The sequence below is a fragment of the Palaemon carinicauda genome, chromosome 24, assembly GCF_036898095.1.
Source record: "Palaemon carinicauda isolate YSFRI2023 chromosome 24, ASM3689809v2, whole genome shotgun sequence".
In the NCBI taxonomy this organism is placed as follows: Eukaryota; Metazoa; Arthropoda; class Malacostraca; order Decapoda; family Palaemonidae; genus Palaemon; species Palaemon carinicauda.
The window spans coordinates 85911944-85931841 of record NC_090748.1 but is presented as its reverse complement, the minus strand read 5'-3'; the positions used below and the strand labels follow the sequence as shown (position 1 = coordinate 85931841).

Here is a 19898-nt window from a genome sequence, read left to right as displayed (position 1 = left end):
AAATGAACCATAACTAGAGAGAAGGATCTAATGTAGTACTGTCTGGCCAGTAAAAGAACCCCATAACTCTCCAGCGGTAGTATCTCAACGGGTGGCTGGTGCCCTGGCCAACCTACTACCTGACATTCTAATAATCTTGCTGTTTATCTTTCTGTTATATTTTGTCTTTTTCTCCACATCAAGAATAGCATTTATCTCAATTTTTTTTCCATATTTGTTTCACTAGATAAGAATGATCCTAATATTTTCTTTAAGTTTTCTTCGTAATGTTGTTGTAGCGTAATTAATTCAGTTCTTTCTTCCTGAACATGTGTCAATTCTTCATTTTTTTCCCCACCGTTATCCCTATATTAAGGGGTCAGTTGCCTGATGCACCCTCTCATTAAAGGCATCCTCTTCTACCAAACCTCTACTCTCCATATCATCCTTCACCGTATCTTGTCATCCAATTATTCACCTCCCTCTTCATCTTCTCCCCATAACAGGTTCCTCCTAAGCAGTCGTGTCATTAGAGGTTATTTTTTTGGGAAGGCTGAAGCCCTACCACCTTGATATATTTGATGTGACCATTAGATAGTAACTTGGTAGATGAGCAGGAGTTAAAATAAATGGAGAATTGCACACGCATTACATATATTTATATGTGTAGCACATTACATGAGATACTATGATGAAACTGTTCTCTGCACATATACTTTCACATATTCTTACAGAAGATAAAAACTGTTTAAAAATATAGAATGATTCGGAGCTATTTCTCTCATAAAAAAAGAAATAAAAATAGAATAATAAACTACATTTATTACATGAAGTATATTGCATCTAACCTAATCAAATTAGAGATAAACGCCTTGTAGTAGATTCACCTGAGTTTGATTGTAAAAATATTGGAATGGCTGCAAATCTATCCACTACTCTATCAAGATCAATGGAATCCACTACAGTTTTCTCAATAGAAATTGTGCCTAGACTGGTCAGTTGTTCCTGACCTATTGATGCCCTGGGATAAGTTTTAACCAATTTCAAGACAGAAAAGATCGTTCACATTTGGCATTCTGACTAGGAAAGTTAAGGTCAAAAGCATTAAATTCCAAAGAGTGAGGAAACCCTCCTTCATTGGTTTCAGTTTATCCAAAGCATCAGAGATAGATTTCACATCCCGTAGTGTTTTCTAAGCAATAAGTTGTTCTGCATGGAGGATTTCCCTTTCAAATGAGCACTGGTCAGCAAGGTATTGCAAGTCCTTTTCATTTTGAAAAATCCTTTTCTTGAAGGCTTGAGATGTGATGGGAGTAGATTGGCCTCCCTTACAAATAAGGGGACCACGGGTAGTAAACCTTGAAGACTGACGGAAAGTTGATTTTAAGTTTCTCTTAGTAGCAAAATCAATTGAGCTTTGTCAGATGGTGTTAAAATAATAGTCTGATGTTCTTTTTTTTTCAATAATAATTTCAAGTGTTTCTTGTGCATGCTAAATGTTGCAGCAAGTTCCATATTATCATTCTTCTATGTCTTTGATAGTGGGGTTGTAGTATCAAGTACTTCAGAAAAGGTACTCAACAGAAAGGCTGTCTCAAACTTATTCAAAAGAGGTAGGAATCCATTAGCTAAGGCTTTTTCTTCATCAGATCTTCCATGGTTAGACAAATCTTCTAGAGTATCCAATCAAAATCTCCTAGCCTTGTGATATTGACTTAAGGGCCTTATAGCTGTGTTCCCATTTATGTTGATACACTTTAGGAAGCTCCAGAACTGGCAGAGCTGAAATCAAGTTGAAAAATTCTGATAATCCTTGCAGACAGCCAGCTGTGTGAGTTCTGACTAACTGTAATCTGTGTGCAGAAGATGGTACATAAAAGCATGGATTATTCACAGATTATGTGATTTGTGCCTGTTCACCACTTATTTTGCCACTCATTACAGGTGCAACATCGTAGCTCTGTGCTATTAGTTTATCAATATTCAGGCCAAGATTGCGGAGCTTCTCTAACATAGCGTTAGCTACATAAGTAGCATCAAAATTCTTCAAAGAAATTAATCCTATGAACCTCTCATTTGCGGTTTCATCTATAACATACCTAATGCGGACATAGAGCTGTTCAGTAATAGTAACATCTCTAGCCTCATCAGATATATTCTGCAAAGAATTGTGATAACTTGTCTTGTTTGGCTATGACATCAAGCACACAATCGGCTACAGCTTTGAGAAGATAATTTTGACTTCACCTAGATGTATACTTTTTTTCAGGTCACAAAATCTGTGACTATGCTTATTCAGTCAAAAATTTCCAGATAGGCACCTTTATTTAATGAACTTTCGCTTTCATCATGCCCCCTGAATTCAATGTTTGTTTTAGCAATTGAAATAACAATGCTCAATGGTGTCTCAACATATTCTCTTTTGCGAAGAACCTGATGTTTATGTTGGCTATCAAGTAGTTTATGAACATCACCTTGAGCTTATATCATCTTGCTTTTCCAATTAGGGTGGTAGCATAGCTTGTAATAATAATGATAAAAATAATCAAGTTGTTAAATCTTACAAATGTTACTTGTGCATCTAGTTAAGAACTAATATAGTTTGATTGCTTTTTGTAACATCTTGGTTTTTCTTCACATTTTAACATAAATCTATCTTTTTTTCTATAAGATCTTCACTGAAAAAATATGTAGTTTTATTTTAGTTGATTTCATATAACCTTCCCAACACATCACTCCTCAATATCATTCTCGTTTAATTCTCAAGGGAAATTATCGTTAATTAATCATATAAATTATCCAGAACGAAATAATCCAGGAGGTTCTATTTGGACCGTACTTGTCACTCGCTTGTAGAGACCTTCATTTAAAATTAAGCATTATTTCCTTTTTAGCATAGTAACTGTACATTACCATCATCTGTTTATAATTTTATAATTGTTCTTGTGAACTTCCTGTAGCATGGATAAAGTGTAAAGCTAAACTTCGTCAAATATGTCTTCATACGTTGTGACATTTTTGTACGTGATTACTGATCTTGATTTTTTTGTTTTCATTATTTGTTACTTCTCATATAGTTTATTTCTTTTCCTCATTAGGCTATTTCCACGTTTGATATTATTTGGTAGGTCTATGATTTTAATTAGGGTATATAGTAAGTCCTCAACTTGCAAACTCTCAATACTTACGGCCCGAGGAAGACTGGCCCGTGCTCTATACCTATAGGTTCCAATTTAGTTACTAACCGATGTAAACAAACTGCCCGGCTAACTTTCTCAGTTCAAGTTTTGTAAGTGTCATTAGTAATTTGTGAATGTGTGCGTTACGGTTTTTAACAACTTTTTCGAAGTGAATCTACTTTATTCACTTGTATTAAGATAAAGGGAGCAGGGTGAAAGGTGAGTAATTAACTGTCAGTTCTTTGTAAAGGTTTAGCCTAGGATTATTATATATGCATGGTTATGATTAGCCGAGACTTGATCATGTTCTATCGGCACTGGTATGATATGGAGCACAGATATTAATAATATTCCATCTTACTTGTTTAGCTTTGTGATTAGCTTTAGTTTGATCTATTGACCAGGCAGTTTGATAACTGGGTGTTGACTAGGCTATGTTGAATTGATATTTTCCACAAAACGGCCTAGGAGTAACTTAGACCTATGTTGGCTTTGGCTACCTGGTCCAGTAGTCGTATGTCACCTTAATAAGCAAAACTTTTTTTTTGCTCTTTGCAATGAAAATAGGTTTACCAAAATCAAAACTTTGTTACATCATAGCTAACCTATAAGGCTTTGCTGGGAGCCTTTTTAGTTTGTTGAGGCAGACTGTAAAACTTCATAAGTCATGATGCAAAACCCACATTTTAAAAGGAGAACAAATGCAAGAACATCACCTAACCTAAAGTTCCCCACCCAACCAACCTATGGGCTGCATCAACTATCCTAATCTACCAGCCTCCTTAGAATGCCATATTTCTAACTTACCCTAAAGCAGCCCACACACGCTCAAATATTTAGTCAAATTTTTTTATGTCAAATTATTTGATGGTTTGACGTTCGCCCTACACGCTCAAACTTCTCATCAAATTTTCATTTTGCTCCCGAGTGTCATCATGGATGCATATACAGCATTGGCTCTTGGCTTAGCGTTGAAGAGCACACAGAAACGAAAGAGACCAAAGTGGGCCCAGCATTGGTATTTGTGTCGTGAACGATTTGGTCATGCTCCTTTATTAAATGAACTGAGAATCAGTGAACCTGATGTTTTCAAGAACTTTCTTCACATTTCATCTGCTCCTGCTCCAGATCTGCTTGAGTCTTTTATTTTTTTTTAATTCTTTACGGAAGCTCGTCCGCAGTGAGTTTATTTTCTTCGTCAGCTCCTCCTTCGTCCCTTCCGGATAATAATCACGGAATTTCTGTAGAAGAGTCTCATATGCCATATCTTTTTTATTTCTGTCACTATAACAGTCACTTTTAATGTTCCAAAGTTGTGGTAAACTTCTATAAACATCAATAAGCTCAAGAAGAAATTTCTTTTCATGTTTTGTTGGAGCCATGATGACGATGAGCCTTGTTCGTCCTCCTCAGATTATGTCTAATCACTAACTAATTTGCTCAAATTATTGCTAGGTACCTCACACGCACAAATTATTTGACGTCTCAAAAAATATCTACTGAAATAAGATCAGTAAAAAATTTAACATCAAACCTTTTAGGCCATCAAATTACGCCACACATGATCAAATTCATGTCAAATAATTTGACAAAAAAAATTGGACCAAAAATTTGAGCGTGTGTGGGCCGCTTACGACTAAGTCTCAATCCTGTACAGTATTTACTTCCCAACCGGCTTCAGTGCTGGCAAGGTAACACTAAATCAAAATATTTTTTAAATGATAAAATCTTCTTCATATTAACGTATACCAGACCATAATAGACTATTACTTTCCCGTAAAGAAAATCTGTTTAGATTACACATGTTCCAAAGAACTACATTCACCCCCCCCCCTTGTCCTTGTGTATCAAACCTCCATTTACTCATTATTTTTAGTACAGTATTTCTGCACACACGCGTCCGATCTGTCATAGAAAAATAGGGTAAATTTACAGTTGTTCTGTAACCGAAATACAAACCACGCTATTTACACAGGGTTTACCTTTTAGCGCAGCTGAAATGGCGAGCCATTAGAATTTAACGAGGGTGTATTACCCCCGCGCTAGTTAGCGGGGGGTAGGGGAGTGGTAGCTAGCTACCCCTCCCCTCCCTCACACACAGATGAATGCTCACTTTCACTTTTGGCTCGGACTGTGACAGACGTCTCTGTCTTGGTCCTCTCTTGGCAGCCATTGTTTGTTTTGTCTTTACTTAATCGCTTACTTTTCATTTACTCAATATATATGTAAACATGTTTTCATGTTTGTATACATATTTGAGTATAGAAATCAGTAAGTTTCCTTTTCAGATTTGTGTGTGTAGTGTACTTATCTACGTGGTGTCCTCGGCAGTTGGCCGCCACGGCGTTATGGGTGGCGATCGAGTTTGACTTATGTCTTTCTCTCTCTCTCTCTCTCTTGAGGTCGTTCACCCTTTTACTACGTGTTACTACGCCCTTGTAGCTTCCTTTCCGTGTGGGGGGGTTGCTACGCCGTACGTTTGTCTCAATTAGTTTATGAATCTAATTGTATTTGTTGATTTTTCAGCTTTGTAGAACGATTCCTTTCGGGGTTTTCGTTCTTTCTTTAGTGTTCATTCATTTTTAAATTACATAATTACATAGTTACATAATTATAATTGTTATAATTCTGTTTTGGTTACAGCTCTCCTTCCGTGAGTGTAAGTAGTTGTGAGGGCACGTGCCTGTTGTGTAATTCTTGTTTCCTTTCCCTCGGGATTCCTCTTCGGAGCCTTCCCGGGGGAATGAATGTGTACTAATGTTTTTTTGTTTTATTTTTTTTACAGTTACCGATCTAGTTCGTTTCTGTAATATGGCAACGGTGTGAGCTGTCTTGTTGAGTCCTGGGGATTCGGCTGTTGCTGCCTCCCCCCTTGTGTTTTCGTCAGGGGCGTGTCTCCTTCTACTGGAAGTACTCCCGTGACGACGGACAGCTCTCCAGTTCATTTTAGAACTCTCAGGAGGCTTGCCTCCTTGGGCAGGTAACTTTCCTTCCGAGGGAAGTTTTTCCTGTCCAGGCTTGAGTTTTTCCCCTTATGGAGGGTTCTCCTCTTGCCTTTTTTTCGTGCGACTATGCTCTTGGTGCTGAGCGGTCACACCTGCAGTTTCGCTCAAGGGGCTGGGCAACTGCAGGAGCTCCTCTTCGGAGGATTGCTCCTTTTAGGTCACTGCTGACCAGTCTCTTCTACGAAGTGTTTCTCTTTCGTTCGCGAGAGAGTACACTCATAGAGACTCCTCTTCGGAGGTTTCTTCTGTTGCTGTTGCTGTTGGCCTCCCTCGCCGTAAGGCCCACCGTCCGCCTCGTCGTAGGGCCTCTCATCTCCCTATAAGGGTGCTTGAGGCGCCTTTTTGAATCTCCATTTGCAGCCTACAACTCCTTTTTCTCGATCTTCCGCCTTGGTGCTAATGGACAGCAGTCTGATCTCGTCTTCCGACGGGCAACGGTCTTCCCGACGGACAGCGGTCTTCCCGACGGACAGCGGTCTTCCCGACGGACAGCGGTCTTCCCGACGGACAGCGGTCTTCCGATGGACATCAGTCTCCCGACGGACAACGATCCCTTCGGGGCAAAGGGTTGCCTCCCACGGGGGTTCTTCCCTTGCGTGTCAGGGTTTCCCTGCGCGCCCTTCTGCTGTGTTCTCTCCTGCTCCTGCTCAGTGTTAACGCACAGGCGCTCTTCTGCTCATCAGCGCTCTCCTGTTCGTCAGCGCTTTCATGATGATCTTCCCTGCTGTTCCTGTTGGTTCCTGTTACGCGCCCTGTGCGCCCACGTTCGCCCTCGCGATCTAGAACTTCGGTTCAGGTTGGGGTCAAGGACTCTTCTTTTTTAAGCAGGCTTCCACGCGTAGCCTTCTGCTCGTCAGCGATCATCAGCTCGCCAGCGATCATCAGCTCGCCAGCGATCACCTGTCTCTCGGCGATCTCCGGATCGCCCGCGTGTGTTACAGCCGGCACGCCAAACGTTCTCCAACTCTTCTGAAGGAACCTGGTTCGCCAGCTACTAGCTCACCTGCGCATGCTGATCGCCATTGCGCGACCCTCAACTGCGGATGCTGATCGCCATCGCGCGACCCTCAACTGCGGATGCTGATCGCCATCGCGCGACCCTCAACTGCGGATGCTGATCGCCATCGCGCGACCCTCAACTGCGGATGCTGATCGCCATCGCGCGACCCTCAACTGCGGATGCTGATCGCCATCGCGCGACCCTCAACTGCGGATGCTGATCGCCATCGCGCGACCCTCAACTGCGGATGCTGATCGCCATCGCGCGACCCTCAACTGCGGATGCTGATCGCCATCGCGCGACCCTCAACTGCGGATGCTGATCGCCATCGCGCGACCCTCAACTGCGGATGCTGATCGCCATCGCGCGACCGCACACCTGCGGATGCTGATCACCATCGCGCGACCCTGCGCATGCTGATAGCCATCGCGCGATCGCCCACCTGCAGAGGCTGCTCGCCATCGCGCGACCGCCCATCTGCGCATGCTGATCACCATCGCGCGATCGCCCTCCTGCACATGCTGCTCGCGATCGCTCACCTTCGCATATTGCTCGCCAACGCAAGATCGCTCACCTGCGCATGCTGCTCGACCATCGCGTCGGCATAACACAACGCGCCATCGCCAACCTGCGCGTTAGCGCTCACCACTGATCGCTTGTTGATCCATATCGCCAGCGGTCTTCCTCACCCACGCGGCAGCGCGTTTCCTCGCCATCGCGCTAACGCTTGCGTTCGCCACCTCGGACTCGCGCTCATAGAGACTCCTCTTCGGAGGTTTCTTCTGTTGCTGTTGCTGTTGGCCTCCCTCGCCGTAAGGCCCACCGTCCGCCTCGTCGTAGGGCCTCTCATCTCCCTATAAGGGTGCTTGAGGCGCCTTTTTGAATCTCCGTTTGCAGCCTACAACTCCTTTTTCTCGATCTTCCGCCTTGGTGCTAATGGACAGCAGTCTGATCTCGTCTTCCGACGGGCAACGGTCTTCCCGACGGACAACGGTCTTCCCGACGGACAGCGGTCTTCCGACGGACATCAGTCTCCCGGCGGACAACGATCCCTTCGGGGCAAAGGGTTGCCTCCCACGGGGGTTCTTCCCTTGCGTGTCAGGGTTTCCCTGCGCGCCCTTCTGCTGTGTTCTCTCCTGCTCCTGCTCAGTGTTAACGCACAGGCGCTCTTTTGCTCATCAGCGCTCTCCTGTTCGTCAGCGCTTTCATGATGATCATCCCTGCTATTCCTGTTGGTTCCTGTTATGCGCCCTGTGCGCCCACGTTCGCCCTCGCGATCTAGAACTTCGGTTCAGGTCGGGGTCAAGGACTCTTCTTCTTTAAGCAGGCTTCCACGCGTAGCCTTCTGCTCGTCAGCGATCATCAGCTCGCCAGCGATCACCTGTCTCTCGGCGATCTCCGGATCGCCCGCGTGTGTTACAGCCGGCACGCCAAACGTTCTCCAACTATTCTGAAGGAACATGGTTCGCCAGCTACTAGCTCACCTGCGCATGCTGATCGCCATCGCGCGACCCTCAACTGCGGATGCTGATCGCCATCGCGCGACCCTCAACTGCGGATGCTGATCGCCATCGCGCGACCCTCAACTGCGGATGCTGATCGCCATCGCGCGACCCTCAACTGCGGATGCTGATCGCCATCGCGCGACCCTCAACTGCGGATGCTGATCGCCATCGCGCGACCCTCAACTGCGGATGCTGATCGCCATCGCGCGACCCTCAACTGCGGATGCTGATCGCCATCGCGCGACCCTCAACTGCGGATGCTGATCGCCATCGCGCGACCCTCAACTGCGGATGCTGATCGCCATCGCGCGACCGCACACCTGCGGATGCTGATCGCCATCGCGCGACCGCACACCTGCGGATGCTGATCGCCATCGCGCGACCGCCCACCTGCAGAGGCTGCTCGCCATCGCGCGACCGCCCATCTGCGCATGCTGATCACCATCGCGCGATCGCTCTCCTGCACATGCTGCTCGCGATCGCTCACCTTCGCATATTGCTCGCCAACGCACGATCGCTCACCTGCGCATGCTGCTCGACCATCGCGTCGGCATAACACAACGCGCCATCGCCAACCTGCGCGTTAGCGCTCACCAGCTCACCACTGATCGCTTGTTGATCCATATCACCAGCGGTCTTCCTCACCCACGCGGCAGCGCGTTTCCTCGCCATCGCGCTAACGCTTGCGTTCGCCGCCTCGGACTCGCGCTCATAGAGACTCCTCTTCGGAGGTTTCTTGTTGCTGTTGGCCTCCCTCGCCGTAAGGCCCACCGTCCGCCTCGTCGTAGGGCCTCTCATCTCCCTATAAGGGTGCTTGAGGCGCCTTTTTGAATCTCCGTTTGCAGCCTACAACTCCTTTTTCTCGATCTTCCGCCTTGGTGCTAATGGACAGCAGTCTGATCTCGTCTTCCGACGGGCAACGGTCTTCCCGACGGACAACGGTCTTCCCAATGGACAGCAGTCTTCCGACGGCATCAGTCTCCCGGTGGACAACGATCCCTTCGGGGCAAAGGGTTGCCTCCCACGGGGGTTCTTCCCTTGCGTGTCAGGGTTTCCCTGCACGCCCTTCTGCTGTGTTCTCTCCTGCTCCTGCTCAGTGTTAACGCACAGGCGCTCTTCTGCTCATCAGCGCTCTCCTGTTCGTCAGCGCTTTCATGATGATCATCCCTGCTGTTCCTGTTGGTTCCTGTTACGCGCCCTGTGCGCCCACGTTCGCCCTCGTGATCTAGAACTTCGGTTCAGGTCGGGGTCAAGGACTCTTCTTCTTTACGCAGGCTTCCACGCGTAGCCTTCTGCTCGTCAGCGATCATCAGCTCGCCAGCGATCATCAGCTCGCCAGCGATCACCTGTCTCTCGGCGATCTCCGGATCGCCCGCGTGTGTTACAGCCGGCACGCCAAACGTTCTCCAACTCTTCTGAAGGAACATGGTTCGCCAGCTACTAGCTCACCTGCGCATGCTGATCGCCATCGCGCGACCCTCAACTGCGGATGCTGATCGCCATCGCGCGACCCTCAACTGCGGATGCTGATCGCCATCGCGCGACCCTCAACTGCGGATGCTGATCGCCATCGCGCGACCCTCAACTGCGGATGCTGATCGCCATCGCGCGACCCTCAACTGCGGATGCTGATCGCCATCGCGCGACCCTCAACTGCGGATGCTGATCGCCATCGCGCGACCCTCAACTGCGGATGCTGATCGCCATCGCGCGACCGCACACCTGTGGATGCTGATCACCATCGCGCGACCCTGCGCATGCTGATAGCCATCGCGCGATCGCCCACCTGCAGCGGCTGCTCGCCATCGCGCGACCGCCCATCTGCGCATGCTGATCACCATCGCGCGATCGCCCTCCTGCACATGCTGCTCGCGATCACTCACCTTCGCATATCGCTCGCCAACGCACGATCGCTCACCTGCGCATGCTGCTCGACCATCGCGTCGGCATAACACAACGCGCCATCGCCAACCTGCGCGTTAGCGCTCACCAGCTCACCACTGATCGCTTGTTGATCCATATCGCCAGCGGTCTTCCTCACCCACGCGGCAGCGCGTTTCCTCGCCATCGCGCTAACGCTTGCGTTCGCCGCCTCGGACTCGCGCTCATCGTCCTGCCCACCCTCACGACCGCTCGCCTGCGCGCCCGCGCGACCGCTCGCCTGCGCGCCCGCTCGCCTGCGCGCCCGCTCGCCTGCGCGCCCGCGCGACCGCTCGCCTGCGCGCCCGCGCGACCGCTCGCCTGCGCGCCCGCGCGACCGCTCGCCCGCTCGCCTTCGCGCCCGCGCGACCGCTCTCCTGCGCGCCCGCGCGACCATTCGCACACGTGCCTGCACGTCTACGCTCATGCGCGTCCGCGCCCATGCTCTCCAATGTTTGCCCACGCGCGAACCAACGGTTTTCCATCACGCGGACGGATGGTGTTCCGTCGCGCGAACCTACAGTGTTTCTTCGCACAAACGTCGGCTTATTTCTTGCAGTATCCATTGCTCGTCTATGGGTTATCGCTCGCCGACCTCCAGCTCTCGCCCTTCCTACCACGCTCGCCCTCCTTCTGCGCTCCTTCGCTCACCTTCGTTTGCGTTACCGCGCATGGGCGCTTCCACGTTCGCCCACGCGAAAATCTTTGAATTACCGTCGCGCGAGCTCCATGGCGATTGCGACCACGATTCCCAATGGGGTTTTCGCAGCATGGCCAGCCTGGCGAGTTCTTCTGGAGCGTATTTCCAGAACACGGTCCCACCCCGTAAACGCAGAGCATGGCACTTGCAAGAATAGGAGAAACTTAAGGGAGATCTGAGCAACACTCCTCTTTCCTGAACCTGGTTAGCCCTTCCCCGTCATTCCCTGGAAGGATTTTTGGCGGGGGCGCTTTCCGTTCGAGATTTCTCCATCGGACAAGGGGTGACTGCTTACCCCTTCCTCTGGAAGCTTACCAGATTCTTTCCCTCCTCAGTTACGGCCCGAGGTTTGGTTCAAGGAAGCTACAGGAAGAGCATGGGTACTTTCCTCCTCTCGAGCTCAGGCACCTTGGCCTTTCGTCGGTAAGTATCTAACTTGCGGACAAGCTCGATGTTGTACCATCTGGACGCGCTGACTAAGGGCTTCCTTCGGGTGTCTCATCTGTGGAGGTCGACGACCTCAGACACCCTTCCATCCTTGAGAAGAGTTTGTTTGTGCCCAAGGACAGAGACTTAGACAGCGGCTGTGCGGAGGAAATCGACTTCCGTTTTCACTCCTCCAAGGCGCTTTCTTCTAGACTCTGCAGGGCTCCAGCGCCCTTTTCTTTCAATCACGTCGGCCTAAGTTATCGGCTACGACAACTGGGACAAGGTGTCCAATTGCAGTTTCCTCCTGTCAGGAACAGATGGCACAGGAGACTCCCCCGTGGGGGCATAGTCCTAAAAGGAGTTCACGAACTCTGGATTGCAGGTTTTTCTCTGGGAGGATGCTTAAGGTTACTCATCCGAATGACAGCTTCCCGATGCCCATTCCCGCACAATCTCTGTGATCAGCCAAGGATATCGCGCCTGCCGTCTCCGTCAGCGAATTCAGTGTCTCTGAACCTCTATGCCATAGCATCAGCAGAGTTGCCCGGTTGGGCAGAATGATCCATACCTTAGGCGAAGGTCTTCCTTAGGATCATCGACGGCTTCACCCCCGGCCTCCTCAGTCGATCCTTTCTTGTAAGAAAGGATCTGAGAGGGGATGTCCTTAGTCGACCTCTCAGCCCTGATCAAGTTTGTCGAACAAACTTCGGCCAGCGTAGACCAGCAGAATCGATCAGACTGGTAACGAGGCGACAGGACTCCTTAAACCCTGGATCGGAAGGACGGGTACTTTCAGTTTCCATTCCATCCATCTTCCAGGGTGCTCGTCGAATTCAGCCTAGACTGCAAGTATTCCTGCTTATGATGCATTGTGGCTATCCCGCCGTGGCATAGCAGGTTTGTTTCCCCAGAGAACTCTCCCTGCCTTCCTCTTGGCCGCTCAGGTGCAGGCTTCCGCCTCCTCTGCTGTTTGGAGGGCTGATCAACTCCGGTAGGCTCGGGTTCGACCTTCTTCAGCGCCGGGACAAGCTTCCGGAGGCTTACCATGAGTGTGGGCTCATGGTATTTTGCTTGGAGCCTTCTCTTCCTCTGCCTCAACATCTGGAGTATCTGGCCATGATATTGAGTCAACGGCCTTACCACGTTGGAAACCCCGCTTCTCGTCCGTCCAGCGAGGTTAAGCAACGTCGGTACTTGGATGGGTGACCACCTGGGGACGCCAGATTCTGTTACCACATCCTCCGAGCCTTCCTTTCGGTTGACTGTGGCAAGACTGAGGAGAGTCGTAGTACCTGTTCTCAGTCAAGCAGAGCTTTCAGCCCTACCTTGGAACGTTTCCTAGTTCTCCTTTTCTCATTGACCCGTCTATAGTCCGAACGGTCGCCTCAGGATAAGTTCCATGTGGGGCGATCCAAGTTCCGGTGGGTTCAGGCAATGTTTAACCGGACTTCCTGGCCCCTATGGGACCAGCGGAACTATTAGACCTGCAATGGGTGTTGACCTATGGAGCCTCTTGATGGTAGTGGATATTCTCGTCCTTTCCCCACATTCTTGATGCTGTTCTCGGACTCGTCAAAGGAAAGGGGGGCATGTTCCGGTCCAGGCCTATGGTCAAGACCTGAAGGATACCTCTCTATCATTCAGGCAGGCTTAGGGGCCGTAGTCTGGCCCCTCTACAGATCCTACAGCTCCTGCCAAGTCGCCCCGTGCGCGTCGACTTCATGATTCTGGTGTATTCTAACCAGCAGGGGACCCGTTTTCACACCTTCACATCTTGCAGTAGAGATACCGGGATGATTGAGATTCTCTCAATACCACCATCGGCTCTCTCATTCCAGGCAGGGGAATGTTTTCTCAGACTATCCGAGCAGAGCCTCGTAGAGAGAGTGTACCTGGGGGTCTTTGACCTTGGGTAACCAGCAAGTACTGGTCTGGGGGACCTGATTGCGACAGCTTGGAACCTCAAGCTTCCGCTATTCTTCCCCCCAGTCTCAGACCCCGAGACTCTGGCAAGATGCATTCCGGTGATGGTGGGACAACTTCGACGCCTGCGTCTTCCCTCCCTTTTGTCTGTGGACAATGGGTCTCAACAAGACCAGGTTGTCTGTCAACCTTTCAATGGGAGAGCTCCACTGGGACTATGCGCAGAACGGTTTCTGGACCCTCTGCTTCCCCTGACGGAACTCCCGGGAGAGCTTCTCCCACGGCGCAGACTACTCAAGCAACCACACTGCGACATCTCTCCCGAACCGGGGCGTCGCTTCGGCTTCATGCCTGGAGATACTACGCCTCCTCCTCAAGAAGAGACGACCCGCTACAGTCGTGGTACGGAGGTCGCGTCATCTGCGATAGTCATCCACAGGGGTCTCCCAGGCAAAGTGAAGAGTCTAAGGTGGTTGGTGCCGTGGGAGATATACCTCTTCTCCAGCAATAACGGTCTTATTGCCTTTCGGCGGGAGGAAACTCCTTTCCGCTCTCGGCAATGAAGCCTGTCGCTCAGCCTTTCCCTGACCTTCAGGCTTAAAGGAATAACTTTTTCCTGCCCGCTGGATCTATCCTCGCTCATGCGAAGCTACGATCGTCCCTGCCCTAGTCGGAGGAAGACCTCCAACTTGGAGCATGGCTCGGACTTTTAGTCCTTTAAGAGATCTTCTCAAGACCCTTTACGACAGGCCTCGGATAGTATTCCGCCTTGGGTCTTCTGCTCACTCTGGCCACGGCCAGTGTGTAAGCAATCTTCTTGGTCTCTTACAACTCCCCCCTTTCTAAGGAAAAGGGGAAGGCAACATTCAGGCTCGCTCCTGAGTTGTTGGCTAGACTCAGAATCTGGGGGTCCTGGCCCTTCGGTCCGATTCATTCAAGATTTCGAGTCTCCATTCTGTATCTGATGTCCCAAGACCTTCTCTTTCTTGCCAGTAAAGGAATCGAGAGGTTAGCGCTGGGAACAGCTGCAGTTTGTCCTCAGTTGCAGCCGATTTGGGAGCACAAGGAGGACATGGGGGAGAGTCACCAGTATACCTCTTCAGCCCGGACTCAAGGACATTCATCTCGACCTGTCTCCAGACCCTCCCCCGTCACGTCGCCCTACAGCACGATGTTGGATACATCGCAACGTCCCTCGCCTTCGAGTAATACTACTCTGTGACGCAGGTGCTACAAGCTGGAGTCTGGAAGCGTCTAATGACCTTCGTAGCCCGCTTCCTGCAGGGCGTGACCCACAGGAGTCTCGATACGTTTTCTATCGCTCTGTGGTGGCTACACAACAGCTGGTCTAACCTCAGGCTCCTTTTTGGACAGGTAGCAGAAGGTTGAGGGCATTGTTATCAGGTTTTAGTCTGCATGAACGAAAGAAGTATGTCTGGCCCTTACTTCTTTCTTCATCATCCCCTCTACGGGGAAGCAGCATCCTGGTCTCTGCATAGCTGACCTCGAACCTCTGCAGGTAAACCATGCTTCCTTGTGTTCCGAGTATTGAGTCAATACTGTCGCGTCCCCCATACCCTGACGAGGTGGTATTGGGAACGTCCTAACCCAGAGTTCCTTCTGGAACTCCAGGTCAACTGCCTAGGACGGGTCACACTTCTTCCTTCACACACAAGCTTACGTAGGCCACATGGTTCCTTGCGAAGCAAGGAACTTGTGAGGTGCAGGGACTCCTTTTATCGAGTGCTACTCACTCGGATTCTGAGTCCCCGGGTAAAGCCAAAGCCAGTATGGCTGGGGACTTTCCACCCTACCTAAGGGGTAAGTCACCCTGTGTAAATAGCGTGGTTTGTATTTCGGTTACGGAACAAATGACAAATTCGAAGATAATTTGTATTTTTCCTAACCATACAAACCTTAGCTATTTACACACATTTGCCCGCCAGCCCTGTCCCCCAAGACAAGTCCTACCTCTAAGTGAAAGTGAGCATTCATCTGTGTGTGAGGGAGGGGAGGGGTAGCTAGCTACCACTCCCCTACCCCCCCGCTAACTAGCGCGGGGGTAATACACCCTCGTTAAATTCTAATGGCTCGCCATTTCAGCTGCGCTAAAAGGTAAACCCTGTGTAAATAGCTAAGGTTTGTATGGTTAGGAAAAATACAAATTATCTTCGAATTTGTCATTTTTAACCAACACCAATTTTTTTATATAAAAATATATTTTTCCTACCATATAGACTACAGGGCATTTTGGGGGAATTTGGCATTTTATTTTTGTCGCAAATAAAGAACAACAGTAATGGGGTTCATCTGTCAGAAATCAGAGCGTTTTGTGAATATTTTGGCCTTCATTAATATAATTAATCACTTGGTTCAGTTGGGCTTTGCTTCTTCATGACAAACTTTGATTGTAATTTAACATGATCTCTCCTTTCTTCTCTGTTCTTGAAAACGGTAAATGTTGCGCCACGTGCGTTAACCATGTGGGGAAGTATTCTGGCGCTACTTCAATTATCTACTTGATCATTTAATTCAATTGGTCTCTGCGCTGCTAGGGCTTGTTTCACTTACAATTTAAGATTACTCTAGCTCCTTACTCCCTTCTTCTGGTAAGCAGTACCTCTATAGTACATGCTTTGCTAAGCATGTTTGCCGCTTTGGCGAGTACAGTATTTTACTGTTATATGTGACAGTCAGACGAACAGCAAATATAGATATGAATAAATGCAATTTTGTTCCTCCACAAATACAAACCATTCACTCTTTACTAAGGATACTGTATATTGTTCCAGCGTAGTTGGAAAATTAGCCATAAAATTTTTACACAAGGTAAACAACCCGCTGCTAGTTAGCGGGAGGTAGACCAGTAAATATAATGATACTTTAATTTCTAGCCAAATACATGAACCATATATTTTTCCTACATAGTATCTTGTGTTTTTCAATATTAAACTTACCCGATAATCATGTAGCTGTCAACTCCGTTGCCCGACAGAATTCTATGGAGGGATACGCCAGCTATCACAATACTAGAAGGGGGTGTACTTACCAGCGCCACCTGTGGCCAGGTACTCAAGTACTTCTTGTTGACACCTCCTCAATTATTCCTCTGTCGTGCTTCCGGCAAGACGTTCTGGGATACGCTTATGTTCTTGGAGTATTTTCACGACTTTGGTGAAGTATTTCTCTTTGATTTCGGCTGTCGCTTTACTGGAAACTTCTATTTTAGCTTAGTTAGCTTTTGGAATTAATTTGATTTATTATGGTGACGAAGAGAGTATGAACTCTCTTTCACCTTTAAATGGCCGACCCTTCCCTTAGACGGAAGTGTTGGTGTCTAAGAGAGTATAGACTCTCTTTCTTAATTTTGCTTAACAAAAGTTATAGATTTATTTTATATCTCTCCGCCTCTTATAGGCCTCTTCGATTAACTTCCTTTTATTATAAACTTATTAAAATTAATTTTTATATTTGTTTATATTCGACCTTCCTAATAGTAGGCGGTCTTTTCTTGGTACCGAAGTTAATTAACATTGAGCCCGTCATTTTGGTTTACCTGTTAACATATTATGCTATTTTAATGTCTTTGAAAGAATTTCTTTGATAGTCTCGTACTGTTTTCAAAGTTGAACTAACGTTTTGTTTTGTCTCTGCAGTTGTTGACGTTCAGAACGTTCAACTTGCGCTCTATCGTTACGATAGAGAAAGAATTTTCACGGTTTCACGTTGCAGTAAGAGTAACCGTGTCTAGCGTTTTGTTCATTCTTTCTTAACTTAATGGTTTTAATCCTAATAAAGGAACTTTTCATTTTGGGAAATATTTCAGTTTTTTCCTTTAACAATAATATGTTTTAACGATATATATGATTGGGCTCTTCTCTCAGGTTCTAAGTCAAGAGAGAGAGAGAGAGAGAGAGAGATAGAGACGGAGGGAGAAAGAGGAGGATAAACGTTTCATTCAAGCGAGTAACGTTGTTATCGTTTTTGCTCTTCTCCCTAGTCTCTTTAGGGGAAGAAGGTAAACGTTTCTAGAGTGATCTAGTGTTTAGTCTCTTTCCAGCCACTGAATTATTTATCTTTCATTAGTTTTTTCTGTTACATTGTAATTCTGTTTTCGCAATTACTAACTTTTGAGAAAGGATAGAATTGCGTGTTTCAGGTACAAACCACTTAAAGTTTCGAGTTCAGTGAAATAAGTGCAAACAGAAAATCAAAGTGATAAGTGATTAGCGCAAAGTGTGTCAGTGTTGTGCGTGAGGGTACTTCTGTGCGCGCCAGTCGTCCTCCCAGTCCGGGACCTCTTGCAAGCTCCCAAGCCCAGGGGAGAAGCAATGTCGAAGGGCAGAAGGGTTCAGCAGGCCTTGATCGGCGCACAGAAGTATCCTCGGTGGTTGTGGGCGTGTCTTACCGAGACCGTCACTCCCACCCGCAGACGATTGAGCCCTTATTTTGCTCGTCTGCAGAAGAAATTTAGGGGAGAAAACGCTGGTCTCAGGTCTCAAGACCTCTTAAACGTAAAGTCCAGACCTATGCCAGACGTACGAAGTTAGAGTTCAACAACCCGGATGCAGTCATTGGGTTAGCTCTGACTCTCCTCAGTCATCAGTTGAATGCACTCCGCCTAAGAGGAGTAAGGTTCTGCCACAACAGAGCTCGACTGTTAAGGCTTTACCTCAGCCTACTGTAGTTTCTGCCGACCCCAAGTGGACTCTACTACAGTCCATGCAAGCACAGCTTTCGGACTTGATGCGTGAGTGTCGGGCTGAGAGTGTTGCGCCTCCGCCTCCGCCTACACTCCCTCCGCCTGCGCTCGCTCCGCCTGCGCTCGCTCCGCCTGATCGCAGTACCACCTGCCAGGCGTACGATGTTGAGCCACGTTCTGAGTTTGCTGTTCCCAGTGGTGTTCAGCCTCCGCCTTCCTTAAGGCAACCTTTACAATGGGATCAGGAGGATTATACCTCTCTTCCTCCGCCTCCACTTGCTGCTCCACCAGTGGTGCAACTCTCGGTTGAGGTACAACAACCTCTCCCGTCCATGAGTCAGTCTCCTCAGCTCTCGCTGCAGCGAGCTCAACCCTCCACAAGGCAAGCACCACTACACCTTGGCCTTGCGCCTCAGGAGCCTCAGCTTGCGAGACATTTACCTTGTTCTGCGCAGCCTCAACCTCATCGCGCTCCGCTCACACCACAGGAACAGGAGCTTGCTACTCCGCTTCCGCCAACCGCTCAGCAAGCGCAACCATTGGGTTCAACCACTCATGCCAGGAGTCAGCCTCCTCCACCCATGCGCCTACCTTCTGCTACTTCCTTTGATCAGCCTTTGCAGACTGAGCCTCAGGTGTTCCCTCAACAGAGTCTTGAAGAGGAAACCACAACTATTGTTGTTCCAGCTCGTTCTGACTCTGCTGTTCAGCATACCTTACCTCCATTTTCAAACCTTATGATAATGGAGGTTATTTGTATTACTTATAAAAATATATTTGTATTCCTGGCAATATATTTTTAACAATATCGCAAAATATGGCAAAAATATGAATCTTGAGTTATGAATGTAAGGTATATATTATGTTGATATTAAAACCCCATGCAAGCATGCATCAAGCACTCTAGCACTGGTCATGGAATTTCTGAGAAATGTTAAACGCCATGCACACGCTCTGCTTACCTTACATGCTCTGCTTACAGCATGCTCTGCATACTACATGCTCTGCATACAGCATGCTCTGCATTCAGCATGCTCTGCATACAACATGCTCTACATACAGCATGCTCTGCATACAGCATGCTCTGCATACAACATGCTCTGCATACAGCATGCTCTGCATTCAGCATGCTCTGCATACAACATGCTCTGCATACAGCATGCTCTGCATTCAGCATGCTCTGCATACAACATGCTCTACATACAGCATGCTCTGCATACAGCATACTCTGCATACAACATGCTCTGCATACCTTACCGCATGCTTCTCAGTCACACATCTTTGGTTGTTGCCAACTCACTAGACTGTCAAGCAGTTTCATAACGTTGCCTTCTAGTCTGCTGCTTTTGCACCAGTGAACCCTCACTGAGAGAACTTAGCTTTTCTAGGATATGGTCCCTGTAGATGAGAAAGTTCTTTTCTCCCTCCTTCTGATATTCCCTTGAGGACTCTGTCATTTGGAGGGAGCCTTTAGCTGCATAGCCTCCTATGGACTTTTATTTAAGCATAACATGCTTCCAGGGAAGGTAATGGTTCCACTTCAGTCGCTAATCCCG

The 19898-nt window shown here is 48.2% G+C and overlaps 1 pseudogene; it reads right to left on the bottom strand.

The window, feature by feature from the left end:
• Positions 1-1171: 1171 nt before the first annotated feature.
• The window catches only part of LOC137618463 (zinc finger MYM-type protein 1-like), a 37725-nt pseudogene continuing 18998 nt past the window's right edge, over positions 1172-19898 (bottom strand).